Source organism: Oryctolagus cuniculus, chromosome 10 (assembly GCF_964237555.1).
Source record: "Oryctolagus cuniculus chromosome 10, mOryCun1.1, whole genome shotgun sequence".
NCBI classification, from domain to species: Eukaryota; Metazoa; Chordata; class Mammalia; order Lagomorpha; family Leporidae; genus Oryctolagus; species Oryctolagus cuniculus.
This window is the reverse complement of record NC_091441.1, coordinates 108069744-108089893: the sequence shown is the minus strand read 5'-3', so window position 1 is coordinate 108089893 and position 20150 is coordinate 108069744. Positions and strand designations below refer to the sequence as shown.

At 48.9% G+C, this 20150-nt stretch overlaps 1 long non-coding RNA gene across 6 annotated transcripts in view; it reads left to right on the top strand.

Moving 5' to 3' along the window:
* The window catches only part of LOC103349152 (uncharacterized), a 26871-nt gene extending 6721 nt beyond the window's left edge, over positions 1-20150 (top strand). For 2 of the 6 annotated variants that reach the window (XR_011379602.1, XR_011379601.1), the window contains exons 4-6: positions 31-643; positions 6184-6277; positions 6721-17234. This is a non-coding gene — a long non-coding RNA (uncharacterized lncRNA). Of the gene's footprint in view, positions 1-30; positions 1460-6183; positions 6278-6720; positions 17235-17830 lie in introns of those variants that run through there. The other 4 variants (XR_011379606.1, XR_011379603.1, XR_011379605.1 and 1 more) reach the window with 4 other exon arrangements.

Below are 20150 nucleotides of genomic sequence, written 5' to 3'. Positions count from 1 at the left end.
ACTAACGAGTAAACTTTTCTCATCCCATAGATGCTGGCAGAATACAGACTTCCAGCGCAGCGGGCAGCGTTTGCCGCCCAAATTCCACAGGGTGATGCCCTGTGCCCAGAGGGATTGCTGCACACAGGAGAGGAGCACTGCGCTGGGGAGTGCGCCACGTCGTAGAACCAGCAAGCTAGCCCGCTCTTCAGCCCGGAGCGGGTGGCACCTCATCCTTCTAGGCTGCTCGTGGCGAGCACAACCTGGAGACGTGGGCCAAGTGAACTGCAGTGGGCTTTGCGTTCTTGGCACACCCAGCAAGATGAGAAGCACTTGGCAGTTGTCAGTCCCTGCACACCTCCGTGGGCCTTTGTGCAGGGGTCCTGGGCTCTACGCTGGGGACTCTGCTCCCAGGGCTCTGTTCACCCCTCCCCCAGGGCTCCCACTCTGGATGCAGCCTCTTTTGCCAGGCCCAGTCCCCACCCAGTAACTTCTGCTTGTCCATCCGTGTGAGCTGTGCCTTGTGTGCAAGTTCATCATCGCCCCAGCTTCCAAAGGGGTGAATACTGGAGAGTTCCTGGGCTTTATGTACAGTGCACAGATGTCCATACAATACAGAAACAGATGGACGGCGTCTCCCTACAGGCTTAAACTTTCATGATGGGTAAGTGGGAACACAACGTCTCCAAATACCTCTTATGGAGGAGATAATAATGAAAAGAAGGTTGGGAAAGTCTCATCTAAGGTGTTACACAGGCCACTGTGCTGCGTCTCGTGTTCAGAGTCTGGGGTTAGGGAGTCACAGGACAAGAGCGATCTTTGCAGAAAAAAGAACTGGTGGTTGGCTGTGAGGGATAAGAGGGGAGGAACTGCTGCATGAACAGTGCTTCTCGGAGCCAGGCACCGTGCTGGGCCCGGTGTCTGCAGTGCCTCCTTGCGGTCATATTTTCATTTTCAGATGATGAAATGAGGAGGAAAAAGCCACAAGCCTTGCACTGCATAGCTGGAAAAGGGTCAAATTGGGATTTTTTTTTAAGATTTATTTATGTATTTGAAAGGCAGAATTACACACACACACAGAGAGAGAGAGGGTAGGAGAGACAGAGAAAGAGTTCATCCATCTGCTGATTCACTCCCCAAATGGCTGCAGCAGCCAGGGCTGGGCCAAGCCAAAGCCAGAGCCAGGAGCTGCTTCCCATGTGTTGCAGGATCCCGAGCATTTGGGCCATCCGCTGCTTTCTCAGGCCATTAGCAGGGAGCTGAATTGGAAGTGGGGCAGTCAGGACTCGAACCAGTGCCCATATGGGCTTCGAGCCTACTCACTCTAAAGCTGAATATCCGTATTCCTGCAGGAACCACCTGCCAGACAGGCGTGTTCTGAGTGAATCACGGTGACCTCCCTGCCTACGTCTGATGCCTGTATGTGGCTGTCGAAGACACGTATCTGGCTGTTTACCGTCCCCTGGACATAGCTGGTAGAGTGACAGTTCTCCAATGACAGCTTGGCCGGGAGGGAGGGTGCGGTGTCCAGGCAGCAGTGCTGAGTCATGGAGCTCGGTCAGTGTGCCTGTTTTGATGGAACCCACAGGGACTCTTCAGCTTAGAAAGAGCCATCGAGTGCCCAGCTGTGTCTAGTTTCTGACACCCTGCCTCCTCAGTAGAACTCACATTATTTCAGTGCCTTCAGCAGTTCGCTTCTGGCAAGTTAGGAATAGCCCTGAAAGTGAATCTGGCGTGCCTTTCAATATGGTTGAGTGGCTTACATAGAAAAGTCCCCCTTTCCCAAAGTGTCTTAGACCAGTGATGAAGATGTTGTGAAGCTGCAATGTCAAGTTCACTTGTGTAATAAACAGGATAAAAGATCTAGTTCCTGGCAGCCAGTACGTACCCCATAGCTTAAGTGTATTTTGGGGTTCCATTAAGAAGTCAGTGGTTGAAATCATACAATGGGCAGCATGTCTTTACTTCCTGGGTTGTGGCATCTCTCCGCTAAGGCCTGAGGCTGACCCCCAAGGATTCATGTGGTGGAAGCTGTGTCCCCAGGGTGTTGATGTTAAGAGATGGTGGAATGTTTAAGAGGCCAGTTCTCCTGGGAGGTGACTGGGGTGGTGGGGCCATCATCCTCCAAAAAGACTAAGTAACTCTCAAGGGATCTCTGTTGGCTCCCACGATACTGGGTTGTTAGAAAAAGAGCGAAACTGATCCCTTCCTGGTCCCTGACCTCCTGTCTTGCCTTGCGATCTCTCCCTCGTGCACATGCGTTTGCCGTGGTGCCATCTGCCACATTGAGATGCAGCCTAGGGAGCCCTCGCCAGGAGCCAAACCCATGAGTCCACCCAGTCTTGGACTTTCTGACTTCAGAACTGTGGGCTAAATAAACCTCCTCTCTTTGTACAGTACCCGGGGTCAGGAGTCTTGTTACAGCAACAGAAAACAGATTAATACACTCGCCATGGGGAATAATTTAAGCTTTTAATTAGAAGACGTGTTGTCATATTCCAGTGCCTACATGTGCGTGTGTGTGATGGTTGGTGTGTGTTTATAAAGTAAATGAAATCCATCTGTGATTCCTACACAAAAAACACATCTGTCTTTCTCCGGGAGCCTCATGTGGGTTGGATTGTTTTCAGATCTCAAGACATTGAGGCAGAAGTCCTAAAGTCTCATTATAAATGGAAGCAAAAAAAAAAAAGGCCGGCGCCGCAGTTCAATAGGCTAATCCTCCGCCTTGTGGCACCGGCACACCGGGTTCTAGTCCCGGTCGGGGCGCCGGATTCTGTCCTGGTTGCCCCTCTTCCAGGCCAGCTCTCTGCTGTGGCCCGGGAGTGCAGTGGAGGATGGCCCAAGTCCTTGGGCCCTGCACCCCATGGGAGACCAGGAGAAGTACCTGGCTCCTGCCTTCGGATCAGCGCAATGCGCCGGCTGCAGCGGCCATTGGAGGGTGAACCAACGGCAAAAAGGAAGACCTTTCTCTTTGTCTCTCTCTCTCACTATCCACTCTGCCTGTCAAAAAAAAAAAAAAAAAAAAAAAAAGCCTCTTTAACTCAGACGATGTCATCGTGTGCCTCATGGCTGTTGGTAACCAGCAGCGTAGGCACTGCACTTTCGCACTTGTGCCATGAACCACCAATCTCGCCCATTTGTTCACTCATGAGCCCCTGTTAAGTGCCCTGCCTTGTGCTCAGGGCTGGCTGCAGGGGTACAGAAATGAACAGGCTGGATCTCTTCTCTTAACCCTGACATTCTCGGTTTGGCTTGCACTCTTCTGGCTGCGAGAAGAGACGGCTGTGGGAACTGGAGGTGGCAGAAAGGTCCTGGCTTGCCCTGCCTTGCCTCTGTGCAGGGAGCTCTGTCTCCCTCTCCTGGTCCCTCTGCTTCTCCCCGTCACCCCCGCAGTCAGGAGCATACAGCTGTACACCCAGAAGATGTGGCCCCTGCCTCTAGTGGACAGTCTGGCTTCAGGACTCACCTCTGGTTCATGGACTTGGCTCAAAGCACGTGGCTTTGCTGACAGAAACATCTGTGGCAGCTGCATTTCCTAGGACGGAGCTGTGTGTGCGTGTGTGTGGCGGGGGCCGGGGCAGCAGACTGGTGTTTAGTGTAGTTTTGTGATGAACCGGCAGACTCACTATGATCTACGGTCAGTGTCCTGGCTCGAATTCTGACCTGCTGCTCTCAAGTTGTGTGGCCCTGGGCAGGCTAGTAGGAGTCTTCAAAAAACAGTTAATGGAAAGATCATGTTATAAAACAACTCTGCCGGGCTGGTGCTGTGGTGTAGCTGGTAAAGCCACTGCCTGCCGTGCCAGCATCCCATATGGAGCACCAGTTCAAGTCCCAGCTGCTCTACTTCCTATCCAACTCTCTGCTAATGTGCCTGGGAAAGCAGAGGAGGACGGCCCAAGTGCTTGGGCCTCTGCACCCATGTGGGAGATCAGGAAGAAGCTCCTGGCTCCTGGCTTTGGCCTGGCCCAGCCCTGCAGCCATTTGGAGAGTGAAACAGCAGATGGAAGATCTCTCTCTCTCTGCCTCTCTGTAACTGTGCCCTCAAATAAATAAATAAATCTTTTAAAAAAAGATTAATTTGTCTATGTCCCACATATGATTTAGGCCGATACCCAGAATAATGTCAAGATTGTAATCAGAACTATTAAGATTGCAATTGGTGTTGTCAAGGTTGAAATTGATAGTAATTTCACATATGTTTTAGGTTAAGATTATAATTGCTATTGTCAAGATTATAATTGATATTAGTTTCCCAAAGGCCTTGGGTCAGGTTGACGCTGGTAACCATGTATTCCCCCTCCATCCTTGTGGTTTTTGCCTTTTTAAACCCTGTTACTTTGGGCTTCAGAGTCCAGTTCTTTAGGACATGAGCCCGCTCTCGATAGCTGGCAATAAAGGACTCCAAAATTTCTCAGTGGGTGGCGCTCCTCTGTCCCCACTCACTCAGGCACAACAGTAGGACATGCCAGGAGAGGGACTGTGCTCCATGAAAGGTAGGTGAAGGGACTTCACTCACCCAAAAGCAGCCCCTTCTCCTGGGCTCTCTGGGGTTTGCTGATAGGCAGTGTCCCAGTAAAACTCTGCTCAACATTTGTGGTCCTGTTCCCACACCGCTCCCGGGCAAGGATTCCTGGACTTGGTGACCTTTCCCAAGTCTACCTTTTGGGCAGTCTTCTCACTCTCTGCTCCTGAATGGCCTTTGTACTACGCTTAGAAGAAAATGAAGGACTCTCTCTCTGCCTCTCCTTCTCTCTATGTAACTCTGACTTTCAAATAAAATAAATCATTCTTGTTTTTTTTGTTTTTATTTTATTTTATTTTATTTTATTTTATTTTATTTTATTTTATTTTTGACAGGCAGAGTGGACAGTGAGAGAGAGAGACAGAGAGAAAGGGCTTCCTTTGCCATTGGTTCACCCTCCAATGGCCGCCGCTGCAGCCGGCGCACCGCGCTGATCCGATGGCAGGAGCCAGGTACTTATCCTGGTCTCCCATGGGGTGCAGGGCCCAAGGACTTGGGCCATCCTCCACTGCACTCCCGGGCCACAGCAGAGAGCTGGCCTGGAAGAGGGGCAACCGGGACAGAATCCGGCGCCCCGACCGGGACTAGAACCCGGTGTGCCGGCGCCGCAAGGTGGAGGATCAGCCTATTGAGCCACGGCGCCGGCCTTAAAATAAATCATTCTTAAAAAAAAAAAAAGAAGAAGAAGAAGAAAATGAAGAGGCTGGCACTGTGGCATAGTGGGCTAAGCCTCCAGCTGTGGCACTGGCATCCTATATGGGCACCGGTTCGTGTCCCAGCTGCTCTACTTCCTAACCAGATCCCTGCTAGTGTGCCTGAGAAAGCAGTAGAAGATGGCCCAAGTGCTTGGGCCCCTGCACCCACATGGGAGACCCAGAGGAAGCTCTTGGCTCCTGGCCTCAGTTTGGCCCAGCTCTGGCCATTGCAGCCATTTGGGGAGTGAACCAGTGGATGGAAGATCTTTACCTCGATCTCTCCCTCTCTGTTGGTAACTCTAGCTCTCAAATAAGTAAATACATCTTTAAAAAAGAAGAAGAAGAAAATGAAAACCCAGCTGTTATGGACTGAAAAATGTCCCTCCCCATTCCACATGCTTAAGTCCTAACTCCCTACATGAGAGTGTTTGGAAATAGAGCCTTTAAGGATGTAATTAAGGTTAAGTGAGGTTAATGGGGCCAGCGCTGTGGTACAGTGGATTAAAGCTGTGCTGGCATCTCATATGGGCACCGGTTCGAGTCCCAGCTGCTCCCCTTCCAATCCAACTCTCTGCTATGGCCTGGGAAAGCAATAGAAGATGGCCCAAGTCTTTGGGCCCCTGCACCCATGTGGGAGACCCAGAGGAACCTCCTATCTCCTGGCTTCAGATCAACGCAGCTCCGGCCATTGCGGCCACTTTGGGGAGTGAACCTGTGGATGGAATACCTCTCTCTCTGTCTCTACCTCGCTCTGTAACTCTGTCTTTCAAATAAATAAAATAAATCTTTAAAAAAAAAAGGTAAGTGAGGTTAAATGAGTGGGGTCCTTATCCAATGGGCTGCTGTCCTTGTAAGAGAGAGCAGGGGTGTGCACGCGTAGAGAAGGATCCCGTGGGGACTCAGGAAGAGGTGGCCATCTGCAAACCAAGGGGAGAGGTCTCACAAGAAACCAAACCCACTGACACCTTGATCTTGGACTTTCAGCCAAGAAGAAATACTGCAGGAAACACGCACTGTTGCTGAAGTCACTCAACTATGGTGTTTGGTTCTGGCAGCCCAAACTGACTGGGACAGCAAGGTAGGTATCATCCAGGGGAGAATTCTTTTTCTTAGTCCCTGGGCTGGAGGCCATGAGGCACATGGGGAAGCTGAGGTTTGTTTGGCTCGCTGCAGCAAGTGTGGCCAAAGGCACCCTGGGAGATCCGCCTTAGGGATCTGGGCTTAGTGCAGGGCGAGCTTCAGGACGGATCCAGGAGGCTGACTCAGCTCTGGCTCAGGTGCTTTCAAGGAGCAGGGGCAGCATGTGAGTGGCTGCCTCAGGGTCCATCGTCTGGGAGATGGAGGCTGGAAGCAGGCTGGAGTCATCCCTTGTACAGGAGCAACCAGGCTCACATCGGTCAGGTGTGTCTGCTGTGCGCTGTGCACTGGGTTCGCAGTGTGTCCTTGTGTGACCTTGCTGATGGGTGGGAACCCCACAGCCTCGCAGCCGGAAGGCAAGTCTACACTTATTTTCCTACCTAGGAAATCGCAGGTGGTACCACCCACCAATGGGAACGAGCACGGGGCCAGTTCTGATGCACGGGTGGCCACTCAAGCCATGGTTTACGAAGCACCCTTGGTTACGGGCGTCCGGAGTCCTCGTTGTCAGCTCTCCCTTCAGGTGAGGAAACAGGTGTGAGGAGGAGTCACTCGGGCTGTTAGGCTGGCAGGGAGGGCCACCCAGGTCTGAAACTCACCAGCATGCCAGGGCTGCTTCTCCAGGGGCTGCTGAACCCAGAGCAGGTGCCTTTAGGGCACACAGATCCACAGTGCAGGGCCACTGCCCAGAGGACTTTTTGCTCCTGGCCCTGAGAAAAACTGAGTGTGGAACAGCAGAAGCCCTGGGAGGAGTGGGCCATGAACCATTTCCCCGAGGGAACCCCTAGGGCTCCCTCTTATGGTTATTACATGAACTGCTGCCCCAGACGCAGACCTCCAAGAGCAAGTGCCAGGGGCTGAGCACCCACCCTGAGTCAGGGACTCATTAACCCTCCGCCCGTCAGCCTGCGAGCTGGGTGGACATTCTGTCTGCGCTGGAGATTAGAGAACAGGGATGCAGTTGGAATTGAAGCAGGAAGAGTGTTCATCACTGGGCTTTGAGATCTGGTCCAGGGATGGAGCCCCTTGTCTTCCAGAGTCGTCTTCCCACTGTGAAGTGGTTTTTTTTTTTTTAAGATTTTTTTATTTATTTGAAAGGCAGAGTTACAGGGCTGCGGGGAGGATAGGGGGAATGTTCCATCTGCCAGTTTGCTCTCCAGACTGATGCCAGGAGCCTGGATCTCCATCCAGGTCTCCCATGTGGGTGCAGGGACCCAAGCACTTAGGCCATCCTCTGCTGCTTTCCCAGGCACATGGGCGGGGATCTGGATGGGAAGTGGAGCAGCTGGGACTTGCTGACGCTCATATGGGATGCTGGTGTTGCAGATAGCAGCTTAACCAAACTGCAACGCCGGCGCACTCACTGAGGTTTTTTTGTTTTGTTTTTTAGATTTATTTATTTATTTGAAAGGCAGAGTTACAGAGAGGCAGAGAGAAAGAAAGAGAGAGAGGTCTTCCATCCACTGGTTCACTCCCGAAGTGGCAGCAATGGCTGGAGCTGGGCTGATCTGAAGCCAGGAGCTCTTTCCAGGTCTCCCACGCGGGTGCAGGGGCCCAAGGACTTGGGCCATCTTTGACGGCTTTCCCAGGCCATAGCAGAGAGCTGGATCGGAAGTGGAGCAGCTGGGACTTGAACCGGCGCCCATATGGGGTGCCAGCACCACAGGCTGGGGCCCCTAACTAAAAGCTTAATAACGTTTCACAGTCAGCTCTCCCGCTGCACTGGGGAATTGTTTTTAAATTATCAAGGATGCCCCAGTTTTACAGGTGTATTCTCATACAGCATCTCTCTAAAGCCTCACGCAACCTCGTATGCCGGCTGTAGTAGGCCTGTCTCCACTTTAAAACCAAGAAAACAGAGGCCCGGGGACAGTAACAGGTCAGACAGAGTAGCGGCCACTGATGGTAAATGCCTGCCATGTGCCGGGCGTCAGTGCTCGCTCTTTGTTACCTTGTTCAATTCTCCAGCAACACTAGCAGTGCCCCATTTTGCAGGTGAGGACCCCGAGGGAAAAGCTCCGGGCCTGGCGTGGCCGTCTGGCTCTCACTCAGCACATGACCCTGAGGCGTGGCGTCTGTCTACCAGTGCTTCACCATCTGCAGGCAATGATCCAGGTGGAAACAGAAAAAGTAGGCCGGTTAGAGCCAATTCTGAAGACAGGAAAAAAGCAAAGTTGGAAAGATTACTTGAGGCCCCTGGGGAGGGTGTGCACCCACTGTGTGTGAGAGCGAACTCGGGGTGAGGCCAAGCTCCGGGCCAGCCCGGGACCGAGCCTGGCTGGAATCCCGCACAGAGTTGCAGTAAGTTCCAGCTGCTTCCCTGTGTGTGTTCCCTGTGCCAGTAGATGGCTCTCTCCTGGGAGTAACAGCTGGAATGTTACAGTGTCTGGAGTTGCACTGGCCGAGATGGTAGTCGTCTGCTTCGTGCATGTGGCTGATGAGCCATGGAAATACAGGGAAGCGCGGTAGAAGTGTAAAACACGTGATGGAAGTGTAAAACACGCACCAGGTTTTTAAAGGCACAGTACGCAAAACACTGTAAAATACCTCATTAACCATTGGATGTTAATTACATGTGGAGATCATAGTATTTTGGATGTGTTAGGTTTTAATTAAAAATTATTTTTCAGTATTTAATTATACATATCTCTGTTTGCAAAATCCGTATCTTGGGCAGCTCTGAGCTCGAGCACGGGGTCCCAGTGGATTTGCTTGTGGCATATACAGACGGTCCTTGACTAGGGGCGGTTTAATGTCCGAGGTTTTCACCCCACAGCGGCTTTATCAGGAAGGCAGGCAGCATCTGTCCTGGAAGCAAGGCGCTCCTTGGAGACGACTCGCAAGACAGGCCGGCTTGTCCCACTATGCGGCGGAGCCTGGAGGTGGTCAGATGTGTGGTTGGGGACAAATGACAATTAAGGTCTGCCCCCCGCCCCCGCCCCAGATGGGAGAACTGAAAAGTTCCTGTGGCTGATGACAGGGAAGCAGAGGAGTAGTGTGCTTTATTTATTTATTGAAAATGATTTGTTCGAGAGGCAGAGAGACAGAGACAAATGCACAAATGCATGCACTGGCTGGCTTGGACCGGGCTGAAGCCAGGGCCCCCTGCCGCTTCTCTTCCCCTTCCCTTGGCTAGCTCTCCGGGTGGTTAAGCTGTCCTTTACATAGATCGCCCATGACCCTCTAAATAGGAGTCAGTCCCCTGCCCCATCAAACCTCTCAGTCCAGTGTTTCTTCCCTGTGGGACTGACGACGTGTGCTAACACCTTCCTGTGCATCGGTGTGTGTTTAATGTCCATCTTCCCCACCAAGATGATGCCACCATGGGACAGGGGTCACATCTGTCTCCTCATGGCTGTGTCCCAGGGGCCAGCAGTAAGCCCTCTGCAGGGTTTGTTGGTGATTTCTTGTAGTTCGGGGACAAGTCCTACCTGCCTGCACCTGTTCTGGGCTGGGCACGTGGTAGGTCTCATCCTCAGTGCATCACAACCCTAGAGGGAGCCACACTGCCACACCTTGGTTGCAGGGCAGGTCACCAGCTTGGGAGAAGAAGCTACTGGCCCAGAGTCCCCCTGGGGGCGAATGCCCACGCAGGATCTCTGTGCTGTGCCTCAGTTTTCCGCTCTGCACAGTGAGACTGTGTCCTCCTCTAGAATGTCTGCAGCCTTATGCCATGGGTGTGCTTGCCAAATTCCCATTTCGGTAGATTTAAAAAGTCACTTGTAGATAAACCATGGGGAATACTGAGCTGGATGCGTGGGTCTGGTGCACATCCTTGAATTCTAGAGATTCCATTCCGATGTCTCTGGCAGACACATCAATGCCATATTCTGGGAGGAATGGGAGACCATGGCTCAGACCATGGTACAGAACACTGAACATGTTGAATAATTATTTTTAATTAATTGATTTGAAAGGCAGAGAGAGATGGACCAACAAGAAGTTCCTGTTCGTTGGTTCATCCCTCAAAAGTGGGCAACAGCTGGGGCTTGGGCCAGGAACCCAGTCTGGGTCTTCCATGTGGGTGGCAGAGACTCAAGCACTTGAACCATCACCTGCCGCCTCCCAGGGTGCGCGTTGGAACTGGGAGTGGAACTGGGACTTGGAACCAGGCTCTCCCATGTGTGTGAGGCAGGCATCCCGAGCAGTGTCTGATTAACTGTTAGGACAATGCCTCTGACTATTTTCTTTTTTAAAGATTTTTTAATTTATTTATTTGAAAGTCAGAGTTACACAGAGAGAGGAGAGGCAGAGAGAGAGAGAGAGAGAGAGGTCTTTCATCTGCTGGTTCACTCCCCAATTGGCCACAATGGCCAGAGCTGCGCAGATCCGAAGCTAGGAGCCAGGAGCTTTTTAAGGGTCTCCCACGTGGGTGCAGGGACCCACAGACTTGGGCCATGTTTACTGCTTTCCCAGGCCATAGCAGAGAGCTGGATTGGAAGAGGAGCAGCCAGGACTAGAACGGCACCCATATGGGATGCTGGTGGTTCAGGCCAGGGCGTTAACGCGCTGCGTCACAGCGCTAGCCTCGACCTCTGACTATTTTCAACATCTTATAAAATGAATGGTTGTTCTGGAGGGCAGGGAATGGATTTCTCAGCCTGGAATGCAAACCAGGAGAGGAACGGAGGCCTGGAAGCTCCCATTGGCCCTGTGCCCTCTGTGAACCTAGGGCAGGGAGTCTGGTCTTCATAGGGGGTGCAGCTGCAAGATAGAAGTTGGGTGGGTTGAGAGTTCTGTCCAAGATCCATACAGAGCAGTCCACCTAAAGGGCAGGCTTTCAGTGGGTGAGCCGAGAACCACACCCGCACAGAGGGGAGTTGTGTGACACCTGCATTGGCCTTGACCTCAGGGAAAAGACACACAAAAAAATTTCCCCAACTCCAAACCTGGATCCATGAGTGTTAACAGGAGTTGGGATTTACACAATCTGTGGAGCCCCAGTCCAAACACTCGGGCAAACAAGTGAAGCAGAATTGGCCCCAAGTTGGTGGTGCCCCAGGACACAGGTTGGAGGAGAGGTGAGCTCCGTGAGAGCAGGGCACTTGAAAGGTAGCCCCCCTGGGGCCGGCCTTGTAGCGTAGCGGGTAAAGCCACCGCTTGCAGTGCTGGCGTCCCATATGGGTGCCGGTTCGAGTCCTGGCTTCTCCACCTCCCATCCAGCTCTCCGTTATGGCCTGAGAAAGCAGTAGAAGATGACTCAAATACTTGGGCCCCTGCACCCGTGTAGGAGAACTGGAAGAAGCTCCTGGTTCTTGGCTTCAAACTGGCCCAGTTTTGGCCATTGCAGCCATGTGGAGAGTGAACCAGCGGATGGAAAACTCTCCCCCTCTGCCTCTCTGTAACTCTGCCTTTCAAACAAACAAACAAACAAAAAAAGCATACTGTTTAGAAATTTTGATGGTGGGGCCAGTGCCGTGGCTCACTTGGTTAATCCTGTGCCTGTGGCACCGGCATCGCATATGGGCGCTGGGTTCTAATCCTAGTTGCTCCTCTTCCAGTCCAGCTCTCTGCTGTGGCCCAGGACGGCAGTGGAGGATAGCCCAAGTGCTTGGGCCCCTGAACCCGCGTGGGAGACCAGGAGGAAGTACCTGGCTCCTGGCCTCGGATCGGCGTAGCTCCGGCCGTTGTGGCCATTTTGGGGGTGAACCAACAGAAGGAAGACCTTTCTCTCTGTTTCTCTCTCTCTCTCTCATTGTCTAACTCTATCTGTCAAATAAATAAATTAAAAAAAAAAAAAGAAAAAATTTTGATGGTACATTCCAGAGGGGAAACACCGGCTAAGTATTATCAGTGATATTTTCTGGAGTATAGGAATAGTGTAGCAGTTGATGACATGGGACAGCTATTAAAAAAAAAAAAATTAGCACTGTTTCATTTTATGCATACATTACTTAGAAAAAATATAAATAAATAATAAAAATTAAAATTAATTGAAATAAAAATTAATAAAATGTAGAAATCCCCAGCACACTACTCCTGCCCACATCCCCGCCCAGACAAAGCATAAGAACTAACCTTTGCGAGTTGCATAGGTCAGAGAGCCGTTTTTGTCTCTGTTCTGATGTTTATCTGAATTAAACCCGTTTGGTGCTCTCCCTGAACTCTGACTCATTCTTGGGGAGGTGCTAGTATTTGTGACCCCAGAGGCTTCTGGATCCTTCCTGCTCATGTGGAGGACTTTGTGGTCCTCTTCTCCCTCCGGAGTCCTCCGCCTCTGGCAGTTCCCATGGCCAGAGATGGAGCACTCACTCCATAGCGGAGAGCGGGCGTAGTGTTCTGGTTCACAGCGCTGGGGTTTGACAGCTGTGAGAGGCTTGGTTGGGGTGAGGGCTCTGGTCGGCAGCAGGTCCTCCAGGGCTCCTGGAAACGGAACTTTCCCATTGAGTTTACCGCAGGGGAAGCTGGGTTTGAGCTGATCGCACCATTTATTTACAGATTTTCTTGACCACAGACACGTAACTGCTTTACTAAAGCTTCTGCGTTCTCATTAACAGAATGTTAATATCTGTCAGATAAAGGACGCAGAACAGGAAGGAGACAGAATACAAACTCGCAGCCAGGCAGAATTAAAGCATCAAAGAAAGTAAACTACAGAGGTCGACCAACTGCCTGCGTGCACACAGACTGAACCCGTGGCAGAGGCCCAGAGCCCAGGGGCTGGGCTTCTCTGTATCTTAGGTGGGCTAGCGGTGGGGCGCAGTAGGCAGAGGTAAGCTTCTTGGACAGGTTCTTCAAGTTTGGCTGCTGGCTTCCAAACCTGGAGAAGAATGCAGGGTGTGGGGTGGAGAATGATGGGGTCTAAGACTGAGTTGAGATTTCAGTGCAAGGGCTATATTCTGATTTTATCTGTCTTTTGGGCCATGAGCTAGAATGGCTGAGGCTTATGTCCTTGTTACATCAATATCTTCTTAAAATTTTAATGAAGATTACATGCGACAGTGTATGTTATGGCGAATGTAGTATACCTATCTGGAATGGCCAGTATATTAGCTATGAACAGTGTCATTTTTTTTAAAAGATTTTTTTAATTCGTATGAGAGACAGAGATACAGACAGAAAAAGGGAGAGACAGAGAGATCTTCCATCCACTGGTTCACTACCCAAATGGCCGCAACGGCTGGAGCTTGGCTGATCTGAAGCCAGGAACTTCTCCCAGGACTCCCAGGGGCACAAGCATCTGGGCCATCCTCCACTGCCTTCCCAGGCCATAAGCAGAGATATAGGTTGGAAGAGGAGTGGCTGGGACATGAACTGGCGCCCACTGGGATACTGCCAAAGGCAGAGGCTTAGCTCAGTATGCCACAGTGCGGGCCCCTCAGCGGTATCATTTTTAAGAATGGTGTTGATCATATGCAGATTACACACACACACACATATATATGTATATATATACACATACGGGTAGCATATGTGGCATGGAAGATAATGTAGTATAATAGTTAACTAGTATAAAGTGGGCTGGGAGTTCAGCTGGGGGCTCGGTTACTGACCTTCTATTGATTCAGAGTGAGCGAACCTGGGTAAGGCGCTCGAGGCATTGCTTGCATCTTGCATCAGCTGTGTTTAGGATGGCCTGCTCAAAGCTCACCTGCTCAGATTTTTAAAAATTTGATTAATAGAATTTGAAAGGTAGCTGTCATCTTAGAGCCATATGAATAACATGTACTGGGTAGTAATGTCCATTGCACTCATATATAAAGAGTTCTTACATATCAATAAGAAAAAGGTAGCTAAGTAGAAAACTGGGCAAGGGGGTAAGTAAGAAGAAATAAAACAAAATGATATCTATTTGAAAATGCTTCCACACTGGCATATTCAAATCAATAGAAATAAAAAGTGATATAACAGGTATAACTGGTATAGAGCAAACAGACTTATATTGGTGTATTTGTTATTTTTATTTTAACTAACCATAGATTCACATGGAGTTAAATGAGGGATCTTCAGAAATTCCATGGAAAATGTGTATTATAAAAAACTATGTGTATTTCAAAAAAAAATTTTACGCCAAAATAAATGTATGTTTTAACTCCATTTCCCATGAACTTTTTGAAGTACCCTCCTAGCTATAACATCATAGTCTCGTGCTATCAGCATTTTACCTGTCCAGTGAGGGGTAGGACCTTTGTCTCCCTTTCCCTGCTTATTATTGCCTTACACAGTTCTTCTGTGTACATTTAGAACCACGTCCAAGGATGTTGTAATCTTGTTTCAGTGAGCAAACATCTTAGGAAATTCAAGAGGGGAGAAAAATGTTTTTATCCATATTTTTACATTATCTCTTTTTCTTTCCTCCTTCTTAATGCCTCGAGTTTCTGTCTTTATATTTCCCTTTCTTTTTAGAGTATTTGCTTTCGCCATTCTTTTAGAGTAGGTCTGCTATGACAAATTCTCCTAATTTTCCTTCATTTAAAAATGTCTTGATTTCAGCACTTGAAAAACATGCCACTTTTTTCTGGTCCCTATGGTTTTAATGAGAAATCTGCTATTCTTTTTCCATTGGTAAGGTATGATGTCTCTCATACTGCATACAAGATTTTTTCTTTCCTTTTTGTTTCAGAAGAGGCAGAGCTGGGGATCAGTGCTGTGGCATAGCGGGTAAAGCCGCCACCTGTGACGCATGCATCCCACATGGGCGCTGGTTCGAATCCTGGCTGCTCCACTTCCACTCCAGCTCCCTACTAATGCACCTAGGAAAGCAGCAGAAGATGGCCCAGGTACTTGGGCCCTGCCACCTACGTGGGAGACCTGGATGAAGCCCCTGGGTCCCGGCTTCAGCCTGGCCCCACTGTAGCCATTTGGGGAGTGAACCAGTAAATGGAACACCTCTCTCTCTCTCTCTATCTATCTATCTAGATATGTATGTATATCTTCATATATATATAAATACATATCTTCCTCTGTGTGTAATTACTTTCAAAAGTAAATCTTTTAAAAAAAAATAAGATGCAGCTGGGAATTGAACTGGTACTCATATGGGATGCTGGTGTTGTAGGTTGTGGCTTAACCTATTTTGCCATAAAGCCAGCCCCTGGGCTTTTTCTAAAAACTGTTAATATTTTTTACCTAGTTGAAAGGAAGAGAGGGGGAGGAGAGGGAGAGGAGAGAGATATAGAGAGAGGGATCGATTTTCTATTGGCTGGTTCACTCCCCACATGCCCACAACAGCCGATGCTGGGCTAGGCTGAAGCCAGGAGCCTGAAATTCAGTCCAGGTCTCCCAGGTGGGTGCCATGAACCCAAGCACTTGAACCGTTGGCCACTGCCTCCCAGCAAGGACCTCAGCAGGGAGCTGGAATGGAGAGTGGAGCCAGGACTCCAACCCATGGTTCTGATGTGGGATGCAGATGTCCTAAGCAGCATCTTAACTATGGTGCCACACCTACACTTTTTAATGCCAATAAAAGACTAGAGAAAAGGAGTGTCAACAGCCGAGTGTGACACAGAGTGGGATGGGTCTGCCTGAGAAGTCATGTATGTAGGGAAGAATGAGCTGGCGGAGCTCACGGTGCCATTTGAGGGGACAGTGGTCAGGAAAGCAGTCATTTTCTGCTAGAACCCTGTAGAGTGCACTCAGTCAGTAGCTCCGTGGCCTGTGTTCCAGCTTTTCGCAATGTGCTCAAGCAGCACTCTTTAGATTCTGTACGAGTTTCTCACCTTGCCCAGAACTTGAAGAGAGGAGGGGTGTGATTATTTGGCACCCAAAGATCCCCAGCAGCTACTGGGGTCTGCATCCAAGAGAGGGGGAGGGGGCACCAAGGACCGGCACATGCGTAGCAAATCCAGTGTTGACATTTGGTCAGAGCACAGAGGTGCTGCCATCCTGGTTGTCTCTGGCCAGCATCTATTTGTTAAGTAACTTGAACATCATCTCTGAGAAAAGGTGGACTCTGTAGGGTTGTTGAGAGTACTGTGATGGGTAGCCAGGAGTTCTTCTTCACAAGGCAATAGCCCAGGGCTCCAAGGATGCTATACATATGCAATGACCTAGGTCCCCTGAAAACTGCAGGGTCTGGCTCTTCAGGTCTGGGGCACAGGATTCTGCTTATCTAACAAGTCCCTAGGAGATAAAATACTTTGGGCCACAGACCTTATGATAGTAGCCAAGATTCAGAAAAGAACAGGGGTTCTCAATCTTAGCTGGGCACTAGAATCATGGTGGGGGGTGGTATTTGCAGAAAACTCGGGGCAGTTGCATTTTATTGATCTGCAGTGGGGATATTTTAAAAACTGCTCTGTGATTCTACAAACTGATAGGATTGATAAATGCCGATTCAGAATGTCTAAGAATCATAATTGTTACTTGTTTATGAGAGATAAATGTGGTTGAAGGATTAATACCTATGTGAACAAAGCATTATGGTCAATCTAATTATGTACTGAAAAAAAAATAAACCGTGGACTAGTACCATTTCCCATTTGCACCTCTGTACCTCCTGCTAGTACGTGAGATGCCTGCTGATAAAAGCACCTTCCATGCTAACCACTGTCCAGGTGCAGATACCACTACCCTTGTACAGAGCTTAGAACTGGCCCCGCTTGATGGATTGTGGTTGCTTTGAGCTGTGTGCAGGAGGAAGGAAGGAAGGATATGTGTGTGTGTGTGTGTATGCACCAGAGATAAACACTCACCGCACTGTGTTAGATTACAGGGTTGGTGCTTGCCACACTTTTTACAGAAGGTCCACAGCGTTTTAGGAATATACGCCATGTTTGCTGGTGCTCTGTTGGCACAGACAACTGATGGTTATTCCTTGAAAACGTGAACATGACATCATGTACATATAAAGTTGTACAGTTTCCTCTATAGAAAGTTCTTGCTCATTTTTATTATGTTAATACCTGGATACTTCATATTTGTTGATGCAATTATAAAATAAATCTTATTTTTAAAAATTACATTTTAAATGTTTGTTCTATAGAAATACAACCTAACCAAGTGAACATTTGCATATCATGACATTTTCATTCAGCAATATTTTCTGTAAGTTTTTTCTTGGAGTTGGGGGGAGAGAGAGATCCAGCTAGAGCTCTGATCCACTGGGTCACTTCCCAGATGCCTGTAATGGCCAGGGCCAGGGCCAGAGCTGGGATCCAGGAGTCTATCCCAGGCTCCCACGTGGGTGACAGGAATCCAGTCACTTGAGTCCTCACTGCTGCTTCTCAGAATCTGTGTTAACAGGAAGCTGGAGTCCGGAGTCAGAGCCCAGGACTGAACCCAGGAACACTGATGGGGGACATGGACATCACTGGTGTTTTAACCACTAGACTGCATGGCCACCACTCACTCAATAACCCTAATAAATGTTCTTGCTACTTGAATATTTTGTCTATAGGTTCTTCTGTATCTTCTATAGTATGTGGGATTCCTTCATCCTGTTTTGCATGGTTGTAGGTCATTCATTCTCATTGCTGTCATGTACAGTGTTGTGTGAGTATCCCAGAATCCATTTATTTATCCTGCCATTGATGGACGTTTGGATGGTTTCCAGGAGCCGATGATGAATGGAGCTGCAATGTCTTTTGTGAAATGTATGTATTTGTGTTGGATATGCACTTCAGAGCAGAACTGATAAGCCATAGGCTGTGCAGATGTTCCTCTGCAGTAGATAATACGTGATTTTCCAAAGTGGCTGCATGAACTTACAGTCCAAGAACTGGAGAGTTTCACTCGTTCCACATGCATGCTGAATTCTATCAAAATTTTCCTGCATCAGTGAAGACGATCTTGTAATCGTCTGGTATTTTCCCACTAACCTTCTAACATGGTGAATTAGAATGATAGATTTTTCTAATGAAGTTAATCTTTCATTCCTGAGATAAAGCCAAACTGATCAAGATGCACATTTTTGAATGCTGATTGGTTCAGTGTGTTCCAGTTTTGTTCAGGGCTTTTACCTCTGTCTGTTTCAATGAGTTTGGCCTGTATTTTCTTTTTTTTGGTAATGACCCTGACCTCCTAAAGGTTATGAAAGCTAAGATTAACTCTTTGCACTCTCCATCCCTAACACTCTTTGATTCCCGGAATATCCCAGTTTGGAAAACTGCAGATTTGTCCTCTTCCCTGTAGAGATGAGAGATGCTTAGCCCAGGCACTCCCTAGGCAGAAGAACATGGTGCGACTCCTCCATCCATCCTCACAGGGACCTTTGAGGATGTGTGCAAGTGTACCAGCGTCCCCAAGTGAGCTGAGACCTCACACTGTCACAAGAAAGGGATGATAAAAGCAAGCTTGCAGGGGTGAATGTGCAGAACCCTAGTTCGTGAGCCTGAGGCCTGCTCTGCCGTCTAAAACTCTCCCCAGTGCCTGCCCCCCCCCCCCCGCCCCTGCCGGCGCTGAGTTTGCTGCTGGGAGCTCCTGTAGCTCCGCCCCCGCTAGCCCTGGTGCTGGTTGCATGACAGTGAGCTCCTGGTCTACAGCTTCCAAACGCCCCCTCTTCCCTCCCTGCTTGCACTAACCACACCGCCCCGACACAGGAAACCGGTGAAAAGCAGAATTCACGTCTCCTCAGCCAGCAACGCAGACATTCTTCAGTTTTGCATCTTTAGGAGAACTTCTTCCAGAGCAGCGCCCCTGAGAGTTTAACAGGGAGTGGGGTATGTGCATGGTCTCAAAGTCTCTTTCCACAAAGGACCTACTAGTTGCAAACGGAAGAACAGTAACTCTAGCACTGGCAGGCATCCTAACCAAGCAGACAAGGTTAACGTCGCAGGCACAGGGCCTAACCGATCATGTGTTCTCTGAGGCGAAAACACCACTTCTATGGTGTTTCTCCAAAATTCTTAACCTATTCCCAAGGCAACATCAGACCCTCACAGACTGAAGGGCATTCTGTGAAAGATCTGGCCTGATCAAAGGCAAATAAAGGCACTTAATGAAATGGAAGGCGTGAGCTTGCGTCAGACCTTAGACCAAGAAACCAAAAATGCTCTATGGAACACTACTAAAGCAACTAGTGAGCTTGTAGAATGGACTTACTAAGGTAATACTATTATGTCAGTGTTAAATGTCTTGATTGTGATTACAGTACAGGTTATGTAAGAGAATACCCTTGTTTGGGGGATATTCCCACTGAAGCATTTAGTTAAAAAATGCAGGTGTGTAGATGTCACATACAGAGAAAATGGTAGTGTCAAAATGCTAACACTTGGTGAAGCCAGGAGAAGAATGTAACAGGGCTCTTTCTATGTTCCTGCAGTGTTTCTTTTCTGTTATTCCAAAATAACAAGTTTAAAAAGAACAGGTGTACTCCTAGCCCTTGGGAAACCACAGAGCTGGAATAATAAGGGCCATGCTGGGGGCTTGGAATATGAAGGGCAGTTAGAGCATAGTTGATTTTAGAGTTCTCGGGAGGAAATGTGTTATCTCCTTAACAAACCCTTTAGTTGGAGACCACCAGCCCCTTGTTTCAGTCTCTGCCCCGTACCTTCTGGGCATGTCCACATGCGTCCATGCATGGCAGAGAGACAGTTACAGCCTAGGCACAACCTTAGTCTCTTTTCTGATCTTGAGGATTTCTCTGGGTTTCCACCTAGTTTTCACAATGATGTTTTTACCTTTCATTATTTGTCATTCCTCAAAAGACTGTCACCTCCTGGGATTCCTGTGAAGAAAAGTGCCATGGTTGCTAAGTTTCTTAAGGGTGGGGAATCATAAAACTTCAGCTTTTTTTTTTTTTTAATGTCTTCTAATAGGGAAAGCAATGCTGAAAATGTGCTGTGCGCTTAATAGGTGTTGGTAGCCTTAAGAGGGGCAGGCGAGGTGTTAGTCAAAGGTAAATTCTGTGAATAAATGAAGCTTAAGAGATCTAA